This window comes from Sus scrofa, chromosome 13 (genome assembly GCF_000003025.6).
Source record: "Sus scrofa isolate TJ Tabasco breed Duroc chromosome 13, Sscrofa11.1, whole genome shotgun sequence".
Classification (NCBI taxonomy): domain Eukaryota; kingdom Metazoa; phylum Chordata; class Mammalia; order Artiodactyla; family Suidae; genus Sus; species Sus scrofa.
This window is the reverse complement of record NC_010455.5, coordinates 45,356,342-45,376,996: the sequence shown is the minus strand read 5'-3', so window position 1 is coordinate 45,376,996 and position 20,655 is coordinate 45,356,342. Positions and strand designations below refer to the sequence as shown.

Below are 20,655 nucleotides of genomic sequence, written 5' to 3'. Positions count from 1 at the left end.
GTTGTTGTGGGGAGGGAGTGAAAATCTAGAATTAAATGCATGTAGCTGGCCTACTGTTGTATGCAAGGTTTCCTCCTTTCCCCCCATTACCATTACATGCTATTTACTTTAGGTCTGCTCTTAATTACTTTGAGTTAAAGGAAAACACTAATATCAGTCAGATCTAACTATGAAATACACTGATGATGACCTCTAGCAGTAGCTACACCTTCTTATTTTTGGTCTGAGGTTTGTTTGGCCGCACTCCATGCCATGTGGGAGCTCCTGGGCCAGGGATCAAACCCTCAATACAGCTGTAACCAGTGTCACAGCAGTGACAATGCCAGATCCTTAACCCACTGAGCCACCAGGGAACTCCTGGCCTGAATATTTTAATGTTATATAGTTTATCTTCCTTGAGACTAAACTAATCTGCCCGACACAAAGAGAGAACCAGGAGCTTCGTGGGCAGTAGAGGCACCTACTGGGAAGTAAACAGATTTCTGTAGATAACTGAACCACACTGACTAGAGTTAATACTATGCAATACATACAAGAAAATTCTCCACCTCAGATTCCAACTGTTAGTCTGTATAAACAGACTATGCTCATAAAATCTTTGGTGTCCTCAGTTTTTTTTGTTTGTTTGTTTGTTTGTTTTTTTTGTCTTTTGTCTTTTTAGGGATGCACCCATGGCACATGGAGGTTCCCAGGCTAGGGGTCTAATCAGAGCTGCAGCTGCCAGCCTATGCCACTGCCACAGCCACACAGGATCAAAGCCACATCTGCAACCTACACCACAGCTCACGGAAACATCAGATCCTTAACCCACTGAGCAAGGCAAGGGATCCAACCAGCAAACCTCATGGTTCCTAGCTGGATTCATTTCCATTGCACCATGACAGGAACTCCCATCACTCTTTTTTTTTAATACAAAATAGGGCAAGACCAGCATCTAATACTGCTTTTCTCTATCATCTTTTTCTCACTCAATCTGATTAAAATTTATATTCAATAAACATTTTTGAGCCTTTTCTATGCATTAACTAGCACACTATACCTAGTGCTTGCAATTAATTCAATAGAGTCAGAAAAAATTAAGAGCTCTGTTCCCATTTTCCCCCCTCAGCCAAGCTGCTGAAGTTGTTGGAAGATAAGTCAGGTCTTTACAATGCTAAAGGTGCAAAATGGGTTTGGAGAAGCAAATGGTTAACAGCTACTTCTATAGTTGTCTGAGAACATCTTAGAAAAGATCATAACTTCCTATCTATAAAATAGATAAAATCAAAACTACTTCTCAGGGAGAATACATGGAGAGCACAGCCCTAGCCCACAATGGATTCTGTAAGAATCGGCTTGTGATCACATTTTACATTTCATCATAAACACAACTAGGAAACACTGGGACTGCTCAGCTAAGGTGTTTCATTGCCTTCTTTTCATTGCCAATTTTACTATCTTTGTAAACCCTAAACTTTAAAAAAAAAGTCAGTTTCTATGCCCCAGTCAACCTGTCTTTGAGAAATAAACAATGTCCATCCGCAGACGGGAATGGACAGGAAGTATTAACAACAATAACAGCTAACACTGCCTGAAAGCTTATTTTGTACCATGCACTGTGTGGATATTACACAACAGGCCTATGACGTAGATGTTTTATTTTTCTATTATTATTATTTTTTGATGTAGATATTTTAACTGTCCCTAATTCCCAAAAGAGAAACTGAGGCTACAAAGGTAAGGTAACCTGTGCACAGGTGCCACCTATCTGGGCTAGGTAACCTACTCTTATAGAAGAAAAACCATAACAAACAACAAAAGAATCATATCAAACAACTGAACAAAAACATCCATCCCTTACCTCACACTGGCGATTCCTTTTCAAACACCGTTGGTGCTGGGTACTACAGTGGAAGGAAAAAATCAGCTGAAATGCATCCTTTGCTACAGAGATGCAAACTGGGAGGGCTTTGGACACTTGTGCCCCCAAAGAGACTCCAAATTGAGACTTTCTGCTTCCAAAATATTTTTAGTAAGTAAACCCATTGACGTCTCCCTAAAGCATTTTACCAGCAACTCTGGGCCCAACTTGCAAGGCTCTTCACTCAGCAGCCCCAGTGACTGCCTCAGGGCATTCACACTACAAGCCTCTTCTACATCCAACTGACTACAGTTTAGAAGTCAAGGCTCAGTTTACAAGTCACTTCATCTAAATGGAGTTAATCTTAGAGTAGAAATTGACAGAACATTGTAAATTAAGTATAATAAAAAATTTAATATGTTGGGGGAAAAAATCTGTTAAAAATAAAAATGCCCTCTGCTGTCACAAATAAAAAATAAATAAATAAATGGAGTTAATCCCACACATTGTCCCTAAAACTGGTTTAAGAGTTCTCCAGCTGGCTTCCTCATTAATGTCAACATTCCCAGCCGGGGCATCCATACAATCCTGTATCAAGGAATTTCTCCCCTCCTGGATTTACCCCCAGGACAATCATAGGCGTGGAGAAAAACAATCAGTTTTTGGAATTAGACCAGGATTTAAATCCTGTTTTCTATTTCAAACTGTGTGACCTCAAGAAAATCAGTTCACCACTCCCATGAGGCTTAATGGAGGAGGTAAGACCAGTAAAGCACAGTGCCTAGCACATTCAAGTGCCACTGTCATCATTATTCCCATTCTACAGATAAGAAATGGAGACTCTAGTGGTGAAATACCAAAAGTCACGGAGCTGGTGAGCAGGAGGGTCAGGGCTAGAAACCAATTCTTTTTCCTTCCTTCTACAACTCTTTATTCTTCACCAATATTAAGCACCATGCTTGGGGCTGAGGACGCAACTGTGAAACAGACAGACAGGTACTTTGCTCTCATGGTACTTACCTTCTGGTAGAGAAGACAGCCACCAATTCCTACACAAGAAGTAGAAAGGTGCTTGAAGGAATAAGAGCAGGGTGCCTGAATACCTACAGGCTTAACAGCAAGTAAGAAAATCCCTGGAATTTGTCTGGAACATCAAGGAAGGGTTCTATGAAGAGGTGGCATTTAAACTGGGACCAAGGAAGCAGAAGAAGTGTTCAGACATGAGGGTGGCAGTAGGTCTATAGGCAAGGGATCCTGAGTTACTAAGGGAAATCCGAGTAACTAAAAGGCCAGAGATCCTGGAAGGCTGAAGATATAGGCATGGCCAGATCACAGGATCACAGCAGAACATAGTAAGGATTTTGGATGTCATCCATCACTAAAGTAATGGGAAGGCACCAAAAGACTGGCTGCCCTTGATGAAACAGTAGTAAAACACTTATTCTGAGCTCCATTCCCTAAGGTCAGGGCCATTTGGTATCTTTCTACCTCCTGTTTTTCTAGGACACAGCAAGTATATTTTTGATAAATTTGAGCCTTATGAAAGAATCTTTGAAAATAAACTAAAACCATTTCTCCTTTTTAATTCCATACCTGATGCTTCTATTAAAGTTCCTATCACTGATGATTATTATAGATGGGTGCTGACCTCTTCTCACTGTTTGCTCATAAGTTTCTGGAAAGTAAAGATCTTATTTTTCTATCTCTCAAAGCCAAATGCTCCACAGTTGCGAAATGAAACAGACCCTCTTTTAACAGCTAAAAACCTCTTATTATTTCTAGATTGCCTGAGTAACAATCTTCTTGTTAATTCATCCTACCCTAGTAAAATAGATATGAAGGAATAATAGGCAAGGACTTAAGGGGTGGGGGTGGGGGTTCCGCTTTCCTTTTGCAGCTTTTTTTTTTTTTTTTTTTTTTTGCCTTTTCTAGGTCCACTCCCACGGCATATGGAGGTTTCCAGGCTAGGGGTCGAATTGGAGCTGTAGCCACTGGCCTACGCCAGAGTCACAGCAGTGTGGGATCAGAGCCGCGTCTGCAACCTCACCACAGCTCATGGCAATGCTGGATCCTTAACCCACAGAGCAAGGCCAGGGATCAAACCTACAACCTCATGGTTCCTAGTCAGATTCATTAACCACTGCGCCATGACGGGAACTCCATTGCAGCTTAAGTTTAACAACAAAAACCCATTTCACCAATGTGTGATTAAAAGAATAATTTTTACATTTTAGGATAAATCACTTGTACAGTTCACATGCTTTAAGAGAAAAAAAAACTTAGGAGTTCCCGTGGTGGCTCAGTGGTTAACGAATCCGACTGGGAACCATGAGGTTGCGGGTTCGATCCCTGGCCTTGCTCAGTGGGTTAAAGATCCAGCATTGCCGTGAGCTGTGGTGTATGTTGCAGATGCAGCTTGGATCCTGCATTGCTGTGGCTCTGGCATAGGCCGGTAGCTACAGCTCTAATTCGACCCCTAGCCTGGAGGTTCCTAGCCTGGAGGAGCAGGAGCGGCCCTAGAAAAGGAAAAAAGACAAAAAAAATTTTTAAATAAAATTAAAAAAAATTTAGTTAATTATAACCAAGAACAAAACGCACCAACAGAAGGCCTTACAGTGATTTTCCAATTCTTCAGAGAATTGTTCAGATTCTCCCTTTGAATATTTCATTACTCTGATCAGGGTAGCGTAACTACTTAGGCTATTAAAAGATGGAACTGAGTCAATCAATAGTTCACATACTTTAAGGTTTATTTTGGGATTTCAGGAGATGAGGATGATAAGATAAAATGAGGAAAGTGGGATTATGAATATGCTACTAGAGTTTGCTAGTAATTTTCTGTTTGGTCCTTTTTCCATCCCCAGACTAATTTTCCACCATTGTGGCCCTGCTCTGTGCTCCAAAAGCTGACCTCTATGGGTAGCGTCACTGGGTTCATGCAGGCAGGCTTCTATGTGGGTTTGACCAATAGAAAGCCCTGGAAGGAGATCAAAGGAGGAGGAAAGAAAGTGGGGGAGGGGAGTGTTGCTTCTTTATTCCTTCCTTGGTCTGGCTGTATTTTCTGGCAGTGGCTGGATCCCTCCAGGACTATAGTTTCTGTCAGACAGCCCCTCCTCTATGGCTCCAGCTCTCTCCAGCTCTCTCACTGAGCTCTAGGAAGGAATGCTATTTCTTCTCTTTGCTCCTTTGGACCTAGTAATGATAATGGCTTCCCACCGCAGTTAGTTTCTGGGTGACAAGAACCCCATGTTACCCTTAACTCTCTGAAAATAATCCCTTCATTAAAAGTCTCCTGAACCATCAGAGTCATACTGTTTCCTGCCAGAAGAATTCAAACCACAGACCTATAAAGCTAGCAATCTTCCTCCTTTGCATCTGAGCAGTTATCACAAAGGTTATTCATCTTCCAGAGCAATTCCTTCACACCAAGCTCGGCATGTGAGCTCTCAGGTTTCTCAGGCAGAAATGACACCTTTTAAACTGGTCAGTGTAGGAGGGCATTCTTGCAAAACAGCTGGCAGAATGGAAGGGCCAACACTTAACCAATTCTCCAGGCAGGAGTCTGCTACATGTCAAGAATAAAATGTTTCCAAAGAGATGCCACTTCCTATTTCTCCCTGAGCTTCCTCTAGCTGAGAGCTTAGAATCAAAGTCAGCATTGTGTTTTCACACCAAATACCTACAAGTTGTATCACTGCCTGAGGAAGCTGTCCTGTGTGTGTCACTTCTCTTGGCTAGTTTCTCAGACCTGAGGATCTGCTTACCACTAGCCAAGCATCCAGAAAGAGAGCCAACCATCTTATATCACTAGCCACATGTTTGTGATCTTTCTTTCTTTCTTTCATCTCAGAATAAACCTTTCTTCTGCAGTAAGCAAAAGATGAGCAGGATGAGAAAGTTCTGCTTTGCACAGCCTGGCCTGTCTCTTTAACAGATCTGACCAGATTAGCATTTTTCTTTTCCCCTGGAGAAGACTGGCATATGCTTATACCATAATCTGCTCTGAGCTCCTTCTTTGGATTTTTCTTGTACCAAGGCAACTGAAGTTGAGGTTAGATGTTAATTGAAATCACCTGGGAGTCTCTAACCCCTTCACCTTGCTTTCTCTTGGCACCAGTATCCTGGGAGTTACTCTATTTCTGAATATTGGGGCAGTCTTTCGATCAATCAAGAGCCTATTTAAAGAATTCTTCTAGGAGGTTGATAAGAACCCATGTGGCTTATGTCAACAAAGCACTCCAACAAGGATTCCAAACATCACCCTCTGCAACCAGCAAAGCACTCAGACAGCAAGAGTTGCTAAAACAAAGACAGGCAGATCCCTCTCTTCAGCCTGAAGGCAACACTGAGAAGCAGTAGGATTAACAAAATGTGGTTCACGCTGCGGTATATCCATTTCTAACTCTTGTTACCCTTAAGTGTTCATTTCAAAGTTTATTTTTATTGGTGAACTCTATAAGCAGCTGGGTGGATATACACCAAATGTTAGTAGTGGTGTCTCTAGGTAGTAGGTATGAGTAACTTTTATTTCTTAATGTATATTTCTGAAATTATCCAAATTGTCTTTTTTTTTTTTGTCTTTTTGCCATTTCTTGGGCTGCTCCCGGCATATGGAGGTTCCCAGGCTAGGGGTCGAATTGGAGTTGTAGCCACTGGCCTACGCCAGAGCCACAGCAACTCGGGATCCGAGCCGCGTCTGCGACCTACACCACAGCTCACGGCAATGCTGGATCCTTAACCCACTGAGTAAGGCCAGGAATCGAACCCACAACCTCATCGTTCCTAGTCAGATTCGTTAACCACTGAAGCATGACAGGAACTCCATGAAATTTTCCAAATTTTCTACAAACACCTATGATTTTTGCAATCAGGGAAAAATGATTAAACAAAAACTATAAGCATTCAGGAATTTCAGTTTTTCATAAGAATCAAGTGTATATAGGCATTCCCATCATAGCACAGCAGAAACAATCCAACTAGGAACCATGAGGTTGCAGGTTCGATCCCTGGCCTCACTGAGTGGGTTGAGAATCTGGTGTGGTGTAGGTTGCAGACACAGCTCAGACCCTGCATGGCTGTGGCTGAGGTGCAGGCCAGCAGCTACAGCTCCAATTAGATGCCTAGCCTGGGAACCTCCATACGCCATGGGTGTGGTCCTAAAAAGACAAAAAAAAAAAAAAGAATCAAGTTTTTATAAATTTTATAACTCAAAATCCAAATTACATTTCTTAGCTTTTGCGTAATTTAAGATTTTCAGTACTACAATCATTTTATGAACTATGTTTTAAAATTAGGAAACTACTCAAAATGTAAAAAAGGATACTAAATTGGGTTTAACATGTAAAATTATTCTGGTACACAATTACAACCTTAACTGAGATAATTTAGACTCTTCAAGGTCACAATTTACTATTTTCATACTCTGAAGCCCTCCCAATACAGATGAAAAGTGGAACTGCTTCTTTTTCTAAGACCATGCAAACGATATCATATGCAGTGATATGGCTAAGAGACTACAGACAAAAAACAGCAGACTAGTGTTCCTTCCACCACAAATGCTAGCCAATAAAAACTTTCCAGTCTACAACTGATTAATACTTGACACCAGATCTCTGGAAAAGAAAGCTAATCGTTGTTGGCTGTTGGCTAAAGCAACAGACACACTCAGAAACCTGCCTACTACTATATCATGACTGCTGTTTACTACGATAACTGATTTTTCAATTTAGTGCCATTTAAACAGAAACCTGGAATATGTACTAGCTTTTCTAAGAGCTACCTTTTTCATAATCTATAATAGCTAAACATGTGTTATTCACTGTCTTATAGTGCTGAAATAAATTAACATGGAATCTTGGAAACCATAAGCATCTTTACTAGCTTCAGGAAGCTAGTAAATGTGAACAAGTGATTCCTTTTAAACTGTCCTAATGTAATGGTAAATGGCCTCTTTTCTAATTTCGATTTCCAAATGACTTACAGGTATAACTACCAGAACAATAATAATCAAAGGAGAGCAGTGGAGAGAGCAGAGAATGGAGTCTTAAACATCTCAGAGCACCTAAGAGGAGTTACTAAATCTCCTTTTGTGTTCAGTATGTTAAAACTTAAAAAAAAAGTGGGAGTTCCTGTCCTGGCTCAGCAGTTAGCGAACCCAACTAGCATTCTTGAGGATGCAGGTTTGATCCCTGGCCTTGCTCAGTGGGTTAAGGATCCAGCGTTGCCATGCACTGTGGTGTAGGTCGTAGACGCACCTTGGATCCAGCATGACTGTGGCTGTGGCTGGCAGCTACAGTTCCGATTGGATCCCTAGCCTGGGAACCTCCATATGCCAAAATTACGGCCCTAAAAGAAAATAGGACCAAGAAAAAAAAAAAAAAAAAGTGAATAAAATAAAAAGAAACAATGCAGAACTTTGCTAGCACTCTTCAGGATTAAGTTGAGGACTCTAAAGGTTCAAAATGTCTGCAAAAATGAGACCATGAGACAAATTAAAAATGTAGGAAACCATGAGAAAATTAGGTTTTTGACTAGTGTTAAGTGTTAACAGAAAATGTTTAGAAGCTGCAGAAACAAATTAGAAAAAGACAATGTAAAAACCAGTACGAGATTATAAAGCTACAGAAAAGTCTTGGGAAATCTCTATGAAAAAGGTCTGGCCAAACAAGAAACACCACCATACCGCCATTACATCCTGTTGATGGTTGAGATGACAATAAAACTTTAAAACCTAAGGGGAAAGGGCCTAACATACAAAGCTATTGTTAACAGAAAACTGTCTGGAGACCCTAATTAAACAAAAGTGTCAAGAGCTCCTCTCAAAATCTCTTGTAGTGGTGGACCTGAAACAGCAAAAAACAGAGCAGGCCATTTAAAAGAAGAGTCCAGGGGTTGGGAGGACAAGTGACTACACCAAAGGCGGTAATTACACCCTGGGAAGTAAAAAAGGCCAGACTGAAGGGCTCCAGGAGGTACTTCAAAACCAGCTAATCATGGGAAGAAAAGGTGGGGTAAATTAAATTGGCTCCTCCCTCCACTGGTTATCTCCTGGGGGAAATAAAAAGATGCTGGCACTCCAAAGCAAGAATTAACAAAAGTACATGCAAATGGCTACAATGACTATTAGATAACTGCATCATACACCAATGTCCCCACAGTGAAAGAGGCTAATCCTAGGGTCACCCATCTCTAATTCATTCCTGAACCTTGAAGAACCAAGAAAAGGACTTCTGCAGTCTAGAACGTCCCTTAAAGGCACAGGTAGTCAAAGCACCCAAGGGTTCCCCTGCCAACAGTCCTATGCTGCAGGGGAAATAGCTCACCTTTTCTAAATCACATTCTCAACTAAAAAATAGGGGGGAATATGCTCTTCTCTGACTTCAAAGGATAAGAGTATAAAATAAAACAGGAAAATACGTGAAAATGCTCTGAATAAAACCACATTGTATTTGCGCATTTACTGATTGAAACATGGTTTAACGAATACTCTAAAGATTATATAAATGTAGATTGTCCCTTCAGTTTATAAATTGGAAAGTCTAAAATATTTATTTTAAGGTATTAGTAAAGGCAAAATAAAACCGGCCAGACACTATGAGAAGAGAGAGAAACAAATGCAGGGCATTTGGGATCATTTCATGAAGAGGCCAATAAATTTATATTTAAATCACTGGTGCCCTAAAGGGATCACTGTGCACTAGGTAAAAAGGTTCTTGGAGCTCCTGCTGTGGAGGTTAAGGATCTGGTGGTGTCGCAGTTGTGGCTTGGAATGATTCCCTGGCCAGGGAACTTCCATATGCCTCAGGTGTAGCCAAAAAAAAAAAAAAAATGTTCCTAACAGGATCCCAATTACCAGATACGGGCTAAACTACCATCCATGTGCTTCTCTTCTAAAATATTAGAGATATGCATAACATGTTTTACAAAATATTACCATATAAAAAAATGGATAAATATGATATTGCACTTACCATGGTAAGTGCTGATTGGCTGGAAGGAACACTGATGGTGTGGAGCCACCAGACTGGGTCTCAAACCGGGGGTTTAAGAGGCACATGGGATTGGGAGAGAGAAGGATATTGCAAACACTAAATGAGATAGATAATGCACAAAATAACACACACACAGGCTCACACATGTCTGGATCATGGACATCTTTGGTTTTACCAGCCCTGCCTCCACCTGCCCTGCTGAGGAATGACAACTGCCCCAATAGGTACTTTCTTGGTAAGAGAGGAACCAAGATACCTGCCAGCACCCTGTCTGAACCTGAGAGATACCCTCTCAGTAGAGAGAGAGGTTAACAACAGTTGGAGAAGTTACAAAGTCTAGCACCCTGAGGTGCTTAACACTGACTCTCACTACCTAGATCTCTGAAGGGGCTCCAGATCTGATCCATTCCGAGGCCTGGTTCCTCAGCTCTATTGTAAAAGCTTGGAGCTACACCACACCACATCCTTCCAGCAATCTCTCTCTCCTTTTTTTTTTTTTTTTTTTTGCTTAAAGTGGCCAGATTTAGTTTCTATTGCTTACAACCAAAAACCTCCAAGTTGATTAGTTATTACTTTGAGTCTAGAAGACTATATTTTCTCAAAAGTTTGGGAGATAAAACTTCATTTGATTGGCAAGTACTTTAGACCATTAACTTTAAAGATATGCAACATGGAGTAAAATAAAAAATTCATTTAGAATGTTAAGATACTGGATGTGTGTGTGTGTGTGTGTAGATTTTTAAAGATCTGCTTTCTCCCACTTCACACTCTCTCTCCCTGCCCCATGCAAGTTTCTTTAGCAATGGGTTTAAGATGCACTAGCAAAAAGAGTAACTTTCTTTAACTTTTAGGATCTGATTTCAAGCCAGGCAAGACTTACAGAGAAGTGCACCTGCCCTCATCGGGAGCAAATAAATAATCAATTTCAAGCAATAAAGTATTGGGAGTGGGTTGTTATTATCATCAATAGATAACTGACAGATGTGCTTCATGAATTATCACAATATTTCTACATTCTTCTTTTATATATATATACATACATACATATATATATATATATATATAGCTTTTCAGGGCCACACCCACAGCATATGGAAATCCCTAAGCTAAGGATCGAATCAGAGCTGTAGCTGCTGGCCTATACCACAGCCACAGCCACAGCCACAGCCACAGCCACAGCCACAGCCACACCAGATCTGAGCCAAGTCTGCAACCTACACCACAGCTCACAGCAACACCGGATCCTTAACCCACTGAGCAAGGCCAGGGATTAAACCCAAAACCTCATGGATCCTAGTCAGTTTCATTACCATTGAGCCATGACGAGAACTCCTCTACATTCTTTTATTCTACTCATTTCTGAAAATTTCCTATGAACAAATTTAATACTCCAACGTTTCCAAATAACTCTGTCACAGTCAGATGTGGTTACACTTATTCTTCACTGCCAAGTCAATGTTCTAATTCCACAGAAACAATGAAATGTAGCTCGGTCAGAACACAGAGGTTTTAAGCAGGGAGTAGAACATACTCCAAAGTCAAAATAGCTTAAGTGCAAATAAAGTAAAACATTTTTCAAATTATCATAGTTATACCACAAGGATGCAGGTACAAACAGAGTTGAGTTGATATTGAAAGAAACTCGGAGTTCCCGTTGTGGCGCAGTGGTTAACGAATCCGACTAGGGACCATGAGGTTAAGGGTTCGATCCCTGGCCTCGCTCAGTGGGTTGGGATCCAACGTTGCCGCGGGCTGTGGTGTAGGTCGCAGACTCAGCTCAGAACCCGCATTGCTCTGGCTGTGGTGTAGGCTGGCGGCAACAGCTCCGATTCGACCCCTAGTCTGGGAACCTCCATATGCCAGGAGAGCAACCCTAGAAAAAAGCAAAAAAAAAAAAAAAAAAAAAAAGGAAAGAAACTGGCTAATGGAGTTCCTGTGTTGGCTCAGCGGAAACGAATCTGACTAGTATCGATGAGGATGCAGGTTCAATCCCGGGCCTCGCTCAGTGGGTTAAGGATCTGGTGTTGCCATGAGCTGTGATGTAGGTCAAAGATGTGGCTCACACCTGGCATGGTTGTGGCATAGGCCAGGGACTACAGCTCCAATTCAACCCCTAGCCTGGGAAACTTCATATGCCATGGGTGCAGCCCTAAAAAAATAAAAAGAAAGAAAGGAACTGGCTAAGTAAACGAAAATGAAGCAGATTTGCTATGATTCATTTAAAATCTAGAGAACTCAAAACAGATTCTCTCTTTTGGGGGGGGGAGTGGTAAGCACCGGAGGCATATGGAGGTTCCCAGGCTAGGGGAGCTGTAGCTGCCAGCTTATGCCAGAGCAAAGCAACACCAGATCTGAGCAGAGTCTGCAACCTACACCACTACTCACTGCAATGCCAGATCCCTAACCCACTGAGTGAGGCCAGGGATCAAACCCACAACTTCATGGTTACTAGCCAGATTCATTTCCACTGTGCCACAATAGGAACTCCAAAACAGATTCTCCCTTTAATAGTTTCGTACCTGGAACTTCCTTCCATATACTTTAATTTCCTTTTTTTTTTTTTTTTCCGGCCATGCCCACAGCATACACGGAAATTCCCAAGCCAGGGATGGAACTTGTGCCACAGCAATGAAAATGCTAGATCCATAACTTGCTGAGCCACCAGGGAACTCCCCTTCCATATACTTTAAAGATGATCAAACCCCTCTTTTAAAAGTTCACCACACACTGTCTATAGAAAATGCTTGCTTTAGGTCACCATTCATTCAACAACATTTACAGAGCACCAACTATGCCTGTGAGACCCTAAGCACTTTCTTTCCCCCTTGTTTTTGGATAGTGTACCTATAGATACCAGGGTAAGAGAGCACAATGGGCTAAAAGGAGACCACATATCTGTCTTGGTCAAGGTAACTGGACTGGCTGATAACTGTGGCAAACAAGCCTCTGCCCTCATGCAAACCTCTATTGAGAAGGGAGCAAATAATAACTAGTATTACTATCAGCACCAATATTATCACCATCATTACTGTTATTATTATGCTCATACCCCTCCCACCATTTCTTTCTCCTTGGTTACTGCTAAGTATATGGCACCATGCTAAGTAAGCACTTATCTAATTTAATCCTCCCAACAGCTTAGCAAAGTACTACCCACATTTTACAGATGAAGAGACTGAGGTCTAACTCCTCAAAAGTAACACAGAAAGTCTTGGAGCTCATGCTTTTAAACACTAGCCTTTACTCATACCATACATATGAATTCCTCATATTTTAATGAGAATTTTAACAGGGGGAAAAAATCCTTCATAGTAAGAAATGAGGCACAACTTATTCTCTTTAGCAATGTAAATGTCTATGTGCCTGAGTGTTTTTTCAGTGAGTTTGTTCTAAAAACTGATATTTGTTTGGTCCTCTATATAATTTTTTTCTTTCCTGTTATAAGAGTCTAGAAAATATTCTTGCTTATTAGTAATATAGAAAATATTTTTAGGATTTCCCCTTGTGACTCAGTGGTTAACAAATCCGACTAGGAACCAGGAGGTTGTGGGTTCGATCCCTGGCCTTGCTCAGTGGGTTAGGGATCCAGCGTTGCCATGAGTGTGGTGTAGGTTGCAGACTCGACTCAGATCTGGTGTTGCTGTGGTGAGGGCTGGAGGCTATAGCTCCAATTAGACCTCTAGCCTGGGAACCTCCAATATGCTGCAGGTGTGGCCCCCAGAAGAGACAATTAATTAATTAATTAATTAAATAAGAAAAGATTTTTAAAGGCATATGAGAAAGTATATTTCACTTCTCATTCAATACAACACAGTCCATTGAGAGGAACTGGTCACCTCAGGGAATGAAGTTTTATTTAGCACAAACAGGAGAGGTTTTCAATTAGTATGTCTATTCTTTAATAATTTCATCATTCTTCCGAGATTATAAAAGCAGTACATCCTAGGTAAAAAAAATTGAGAAAAAAGATCACCCACAATATTATTACCTAGAGATAATAAGCTCTTATTAGTATTTGGCATACATACTTTCTTTTAAGATTTCTATATACAGAGCTTTTGTCCATATTAAAGAAAATTAGGGAGCTCCCATTGTGGCTCAGTGGGTTATGAACCCGACTAGCATACATGAGGATGCAGGTTTGATTCCTGGCCTTGCTCAGTGGGTTAAGGATCTGGCATTGCTGTGAGCTGTGCTGTAGGTCGAATATGAGGCTCAGATCCTGCATTGCTGTGGCTAGTGGCGTAGGCTGGCAGCTGCAGCTCTGATTCAACACCCTAGCCTGGGAACTTCCATATGCCAAAGGTGTGTCCCTGAAAAGCAAAAAAAAAAAAAAAAAAAAAAAAAAAATCATACATTAAGCATATTCTCATCCCATTCTGTTTTTCTAAATATCATTCCATATCAATAAATATTGGCCTCTACCATCCTGTTTAAAGATTGCACAGTATTTCACTATATGGATAGGCCCTAATGACTTAATCAATCCTTTATTAATAGGGGTTTAGGTTACTTTCCATGTTTTGCTGTTGCAAAAAACAGGGCAATGAGCAATCTGGTACATATGACTGTTTCTTTAAGATAAATTCCTAGACGATAGCTTGTCATTTTATAACTCTGGATCCATATTGCCCCAAGTGTCACCCATAAAATACATACCAAATTTACCTTTTTCAAAAGAAGGAAACCCTTAAATTTAAGAGTAATAGCATATTTTACATTTCTAATATTTAGATTAAGCAACCAAAAACTTTAAAAATTCAATTTATCTCTAAAAATCTAAAATATCAATTCATGCCTCTGATATTGCATTAGAATTACATTTGGAGGGGGGGAATTCTAAAATACCTAATAAACCGGTTTTGTTTTCAGCATTTATTAATTTGAAAACTTAAACTCTGAAAAGAATATACTTGCTATAAAACAAGCAAATTAGTAGGGAAAACTAAAAGGCAAGGAGAGAGGCAAAAAATACACTAATCAGTTATAGCAGCCACCAGGTCACCAAATCTGAATCCTATACAAGGGCTGAGAAAGAAGCATCAAGAAAAAGAGAAAAGGTGACAACTAAAAGAAACAGCTTTCAGAGACTCAGTGATGGCTGGATTAAATTACACACAGACATATACATCTACATGCTCTGTATAGAACCAATCCTGAAGCTAATCTCTAGGGGTTAGAACACAAGAGGAACCTTTGTGTGCTTTATTTAACCAAACATCATGTACAAGGGGATGGGGGAGGCCAGATACAGGGAAGAGTGTCTAGGTAGCAGCTTGAGGGCCTAGTATCAACTACTTCCCCTCCTGGGCACCAGGAGGGTAACAGGAACTTGAGGCATAAAGCAGCTCCAAAGGCACTTATTCCCTTCAAAACCAACACAAATGACAAGGCTCAATCATCAAGTTCTTTGGCAAACTGGGCAAGGTGAGACTATTTTTACCAACAAATAATTTACTGGAGAGCACCATGTTTGTGCCTAGGAGGGGAAGGCCACATATTATAACTAATCTACTGGAGTTTCATCCTAATGGGGAAGGCAGGGACATTAGATAAAGCAACCATAACAAAAGCACTGAACATTTAAGATGGAAAATGGCAGTGTGTATAGGGGTAAGAGGAGGTACTGTTGCTTGCTAACACCACACACCTATAGGACTTGGGGTCTAACATTCTTCTAGGCAAGGGCTCAGTAAACTATGGCCCTTGAATGGGTCAAATCCAATTCTGACTTATGCTATGAGCCATTACCTATATATAACACTTTTAAATGGTTGAAAAATTCTTAAAACTGTTTCCCAGCATACAAAAATTTCATGAAATTCAAACATCAGTGTCCACAAAGTTTTACTGAACACAGCCATGCCCACTCCTGGTCAATGGCTACCTTCTCCATGCACTGAGTTGGGAGGCTCTAAATGCTTCATGCTTGTTAGTTTGGCCCTGACATACCCAGAATTTAGACATAGCCTGCTAGCCTAACAGAGAATGCAGCCCCATTTTTAAGAACAGCAGGCAGGTCTAATTGGTTCTATGGATGCTGGGGTACTAGCCAAATAGTAACCAGAAAAATGTGAAAGGTTTTTTGAGTTGAAAGTAGAATGGTCTCAGAAGGTGTGTGTTGGGGTGAGTAGGATTAAAGGTTTCTCTCTGAAAGAATACATGAGCTATCTCCTTGGACAAGAGAATGAAACCGTCCTCAAAATGACTACTACCTTTAGGAGCTTAGCACTGAGCAAAGCCTTTTGCCTTTATTATCTCATTTAATCTCAAACCCAGGTTCAAGTCTAAGCCTGTGTTCCTAACCACTCCCTGACTTAAAAGCACAAGACAACAATGTTCACCAGGACTAAAAGAGAGGAAAAGACCACAGGAACAGTGGAAGGTTATTTTATGGCCATGAGCATCAGAAGTGTTCTATTCATCTCTCTCCTCCCTCTCCCTCTTTCTCCTTATAGTAACATCATTTCCTTTAAAGAAAGTAAAATGCAACTTATTTCTTCCAGGAACTTGCTTGTTGAGAAAAACTGATGCAGGTACTCAAACATGGAGACATTTTAAAGATGTCACCATCAAAGTTATAGATCTAACTTCTACTAAATGCAATCAATGTGTAAGGGTCTCCAAAAGAAGGGGGTGAGGAAACATTTTTTGAGGCAATGGTTTAGAAAGCACATATACAGTTTAATTTAGATTTTTCATTTAAAGTACAATGAGGAGTAACAGTTAAATGAATCTTACTCAAAGAAAGGGCTATGATGCTGGTAGGCAGCTGAATCTTTCTTACTAGGATCCATGTTCTTTGCTTTGCCAACTATACCACCATTTTCCTTCAAGTTCTCCAAAAAGCCTACAATTATAAGAACCACTCAATCCTAACTCATTTTGTGAAAACCAGATTTTTAAGAAGTTTCACTTGGTTGATATTTTCATCATACTTATTTGCAGATAACGTATACCATTATTATATAACATGTTTGTACATATTTACTTGGGTGTTTATGAATGGTTACCAACATCTAGCTCCCAAGTTCTTCCTGTGCACCAAATGAGGGGCTCAGAGTTTCATACAGGGAACTTCCTGCAAGGCTCCCAACACTTCTACTAGGTAGGCTTTATCTAGATGAGGAACCTCAGGGTCAGGCAGGATAAGTACATACAGTGAATGAGAACGAAAGAACCCAGATTTGGACTTAAGCCTGTTTTGACTCAGAAACTGTGTTTTTCCCATAGCATTCTGCCAAGGCACCAACACATTTCCTTAGACTATCTCTCAGTCAAATTTGCTGGAGAGCAGTAAGGGTGTGGAGTTGAATAAACGATTAGCTCTAAGAGTGGTTACTGGGCTAAAGCCTCTGCGTATCGACAATAAATCCATTTGATCTAATGTTTTTTGATTTGTTTGGGTTTTTTCTGCTTTTTAGAGCTGCACCGAAGGCACAGAGAAGTACCCATGCTAGACGTCCAACAGGGACTGCAGTTGCCAGCCTACACCACAGCCACTGCAATGTGGATCCGAGCTACATCTGCAATCTACACCACGGCTCACAGCATTGCCAGATTCTTACCCACTGGGTGAGGCCAGGGATTGAACCTACGTCCTCATGGATACTAGTTGGGTTCATTACTGCTGAGCAGAGATGGGAACTCCTGATCTAAATTTTTAAATATAATTTTAAAACAGGCACAATGCACCCAGGATTAGCATGTCAAGCCCTTTATGTGGGTGCATGGTTTATCAACTGACAGACAACACTTTGCTGTGGGAACAAAATGGCCGCACTTTTGCACCTCTAAGACCACATGACTAGGCTAAAGATAACTTTAAAAGGCAAACACTAAGTACAAAGATCAACTTTTTTCTTATTTTTTTCCCTCAATAATTATTCTCATTTTATTTAATAAAACATGCATCTCTAATTAGGGGACCCCAGGACTTCTTTTACAAACAACCATGCACTCCTCCCCAGAAAAATATACATATGCAAAAATGTCTTGGTTATAACTATAGGGGAGTTCAGAAATTTCTAGAAGCCTATTCATGGATCCCTTGAGGTTCACAGACCTCAGGATAATCCCTGCACTAAAAACATATTACAGAAATGCCTATTTTACAGGACCAGGACAAATAGCTAGCTCTCTTAGCATCCTTTATAGCATCAGAGTCTAATATTAAATAAATATTCAAAGAAATTTCCTTAACTAGACTCTCATATTCTCAAAGAAACTAGGAATCTAATGACTTGAGTAAATCACCAAATCTTAAGTCATACATATTCAAAGCCCAAATCAGTTTTGCCTTTTTTTTTTTAGGGCTGCACCCACAGCACATGCAGGTTCTCAGGCTACGGCTCAAATCAGTGCTGCAGCTGCCAGCCATAGCCACAGCCACAGCCACAGCCACAGCCACGCCAGATCCGAGCCGAGTCTGCAACCTACACCACTGCTCACAGCAATGCCGGATCCTTAACCCATTGAGAGAGGCCAGGGATCAAACTCACAAACTCATGGTTCCTAGTTGGATGGTTTCCAGTGTACCACAACAGGATCCCCCAAATCAGTTTTGTTACAGTTTAAAACCTGCCACTTTTTCTACCCTCAGAGTTTTCTCTAGGAAAGGAAGAAATGTCAGTATGGCATAGAGCTTGAGTCTATCCTACTTTAACATTCATGAACATGTTAATATATAATAAATCATATGAAAAGACCTCTTGCAAGATTAAAAGATGTTCTCTAATTACACGAGACAAGTCAATTAAAAGAATTCTTTAATGTTCAACACAAAGATCTGTGTCAATGCAATTGCAAGTTAACATGACTGACAACGTAGACTATTAAAAGTTCAGAAAAGCTCAAATTTTGCTGTGTTTCCCATTACTTGAGTCAAGAACTTTCAGGAATGTGTTTTTTGTGGTATATCTCAAACTTTCAGATCTTTACAATCTCTTTCAGTCTTATTACTTAGGAATATTTCAGGCATTGTCCAACAAAATACCAAGTGACTTTAGAAAAGCATTCAGGCAGGACTCCCATCTATGACTGATGGATAGACTGTCTCATGAAAACTTAAAGGGGGAAGTGATACTTTCCCATAAACATCACAGATTACTTTAATGAAGTTACTAGATACTGTTTTCAAATCAGTATTATGGTGATAAGGCTAAGTAACAAGTAAGTCAAAAAGTTAAGTACATCATTTTACCATTTGACAATTCCTTGTTTTTGTTGTTGTTGTTGTGGGTTTTTTTGTTTTTTGGGTTTGTTTTTTTTTTTTGGCAGCGCCCCCAACATGTAGAGGTTCCAGGGCCAAGGATTAAATCTGCACTGCAGTGACAATGACAGATCCTTAACCCACTGCACCACAAGGGGACTCCTGACAATTACCTTTTAAACAAGGATCCCTGCCAAAATGGCAGGTGGAATAGATAGCAACTGACACTTTCAATTTACAGTATGCAGTACTTAAGATTTAAAGTAATTCTTCTTTTGGTTAGAGGGTCTTCTATCCCTGTAAGCCAAGAAAATGAACAGACTGAAACCCATGCATGGCCAACATTGAGGCCAATATTATTTCAAAGCCAGGACGTTTCTCACTGTGAGGAGGGCAACACCTCAAAATATTCACTCAAGTTGGTTTTGTTTTCGCCTTTGTGCTAAAAGTCAAAGGTGCTCTTTAAAGCACAACTGAAGAGCATTACTAAAGTTTCAACTTCATATATATAAATAAAATTTTATGCACACTGATTTCTAGCTAGTGGTGATACACCCTTCACTGTCACACATTTGCATGCCTAACTCTTCCTCTCTGAACAACTGAGAGATAACTGGGAGACTGAACCCAATTTGATTAAGGAACCAACCAAATCCATCTTCCATAATTGCTTCCTCCCAGATATGAAGAGGCAGGGAATTCGTGGGACAGAAAAATGGGACTATAACTCAATAAAACATCAAAGCTAAGTTCAAAACTCAGACCTGCTTCTTGAGCCTCATTGAAGCTATCCCACAGGTGATCAAATCAGTCCGTACTCAAATCAGGTGCTCGTCTCCTCTCGCCTCTCACCACCGAAATATTGCCGTTTACGAGAAACTCATCCAAGTTGAATCAAAGCGACTTTGGGGACGAGATGCCAATATCATGGGCAGTGTGCTCCGGAAATGTGTTAACTCTACACACAAGGCAACGTTTCTCATTGAGCACCTCCCTCCCCCTTCACTTTCGACTTCCCCTTAAGATGGGGACCGTCACAGGGTCGGTTTTGGAAAAGCAGAGAGAAAAATAAATGAAAGCACCCCATCCCGATCACCGACCGGGGTTCCTGCGCACGGGAAAGACGGCAGGCACCCGACTCCCAGTGGCTACGCGAACTCCACCCGGAGATCGCTAAGTTCCTCGGTCCCCCTTTCCTAGCACTCGTGTGTGTCCCAAGGGGAAGGGGGCGGCCGCCGGGGCCGGAACCGCGCCACCTGGAACCCGGGGCCTTTTTCGCTTGCCGGCCGCGCCCCGCGCAAGTGCCCGCGTGCGAGACCCGACCGGGCGCGCGTGGGCTACAACTTCGCGGGGACCCTCACGCTGCGCCCCCTGCGTGCCCCGGGTCCCCAGACTCCCGGGCTCAGTCGCGACCCGGCGCCCTCGCCGCCCGCCCCGCCCCCCAGGGGAGCCAGCCCACCCCCGGCGGCGGTGGCGGCGGCGGGAATGGGGTGGCGGGGGCCGCGGTCGCCATCCCCGGGGAGGCGCGGGGGGCTCGGACCCAGCGCAGCCCCGCTACCCCGGCGACGCGCGGGCGAACTCACCTGGCGGCTGGCGGCGGCCTTCGGGGCGGC

At 41.5% G+C, this 20,655-nt stretch overlaps 1 protein-coding gene across 9 annotated transcripts in view; it reads right to left on the bottom strand.

The window, feature by feature from the left end:
• The window catches only part of ATXN7 (ataxin 7), a 158,467-nt gene extending 137,820 nt beyond the window's left edge, over window positions 1-20,647 (bottom strand). For 8 of the 9 annotated variants that reach the window (XR_002337616.1, XR_002337614.1, XR_002337615.1 and 5 more), the window contains exon 1: window positions 20,626-20,647. The gene's annotated coding sequence lies outside the window, so the exon portion shown is untranslated. The remainder of the gene's footprint in view (window positions 1-20,625) is intronic. The other variant, XM_005669703.3, reaches the window with a different exon arrangement.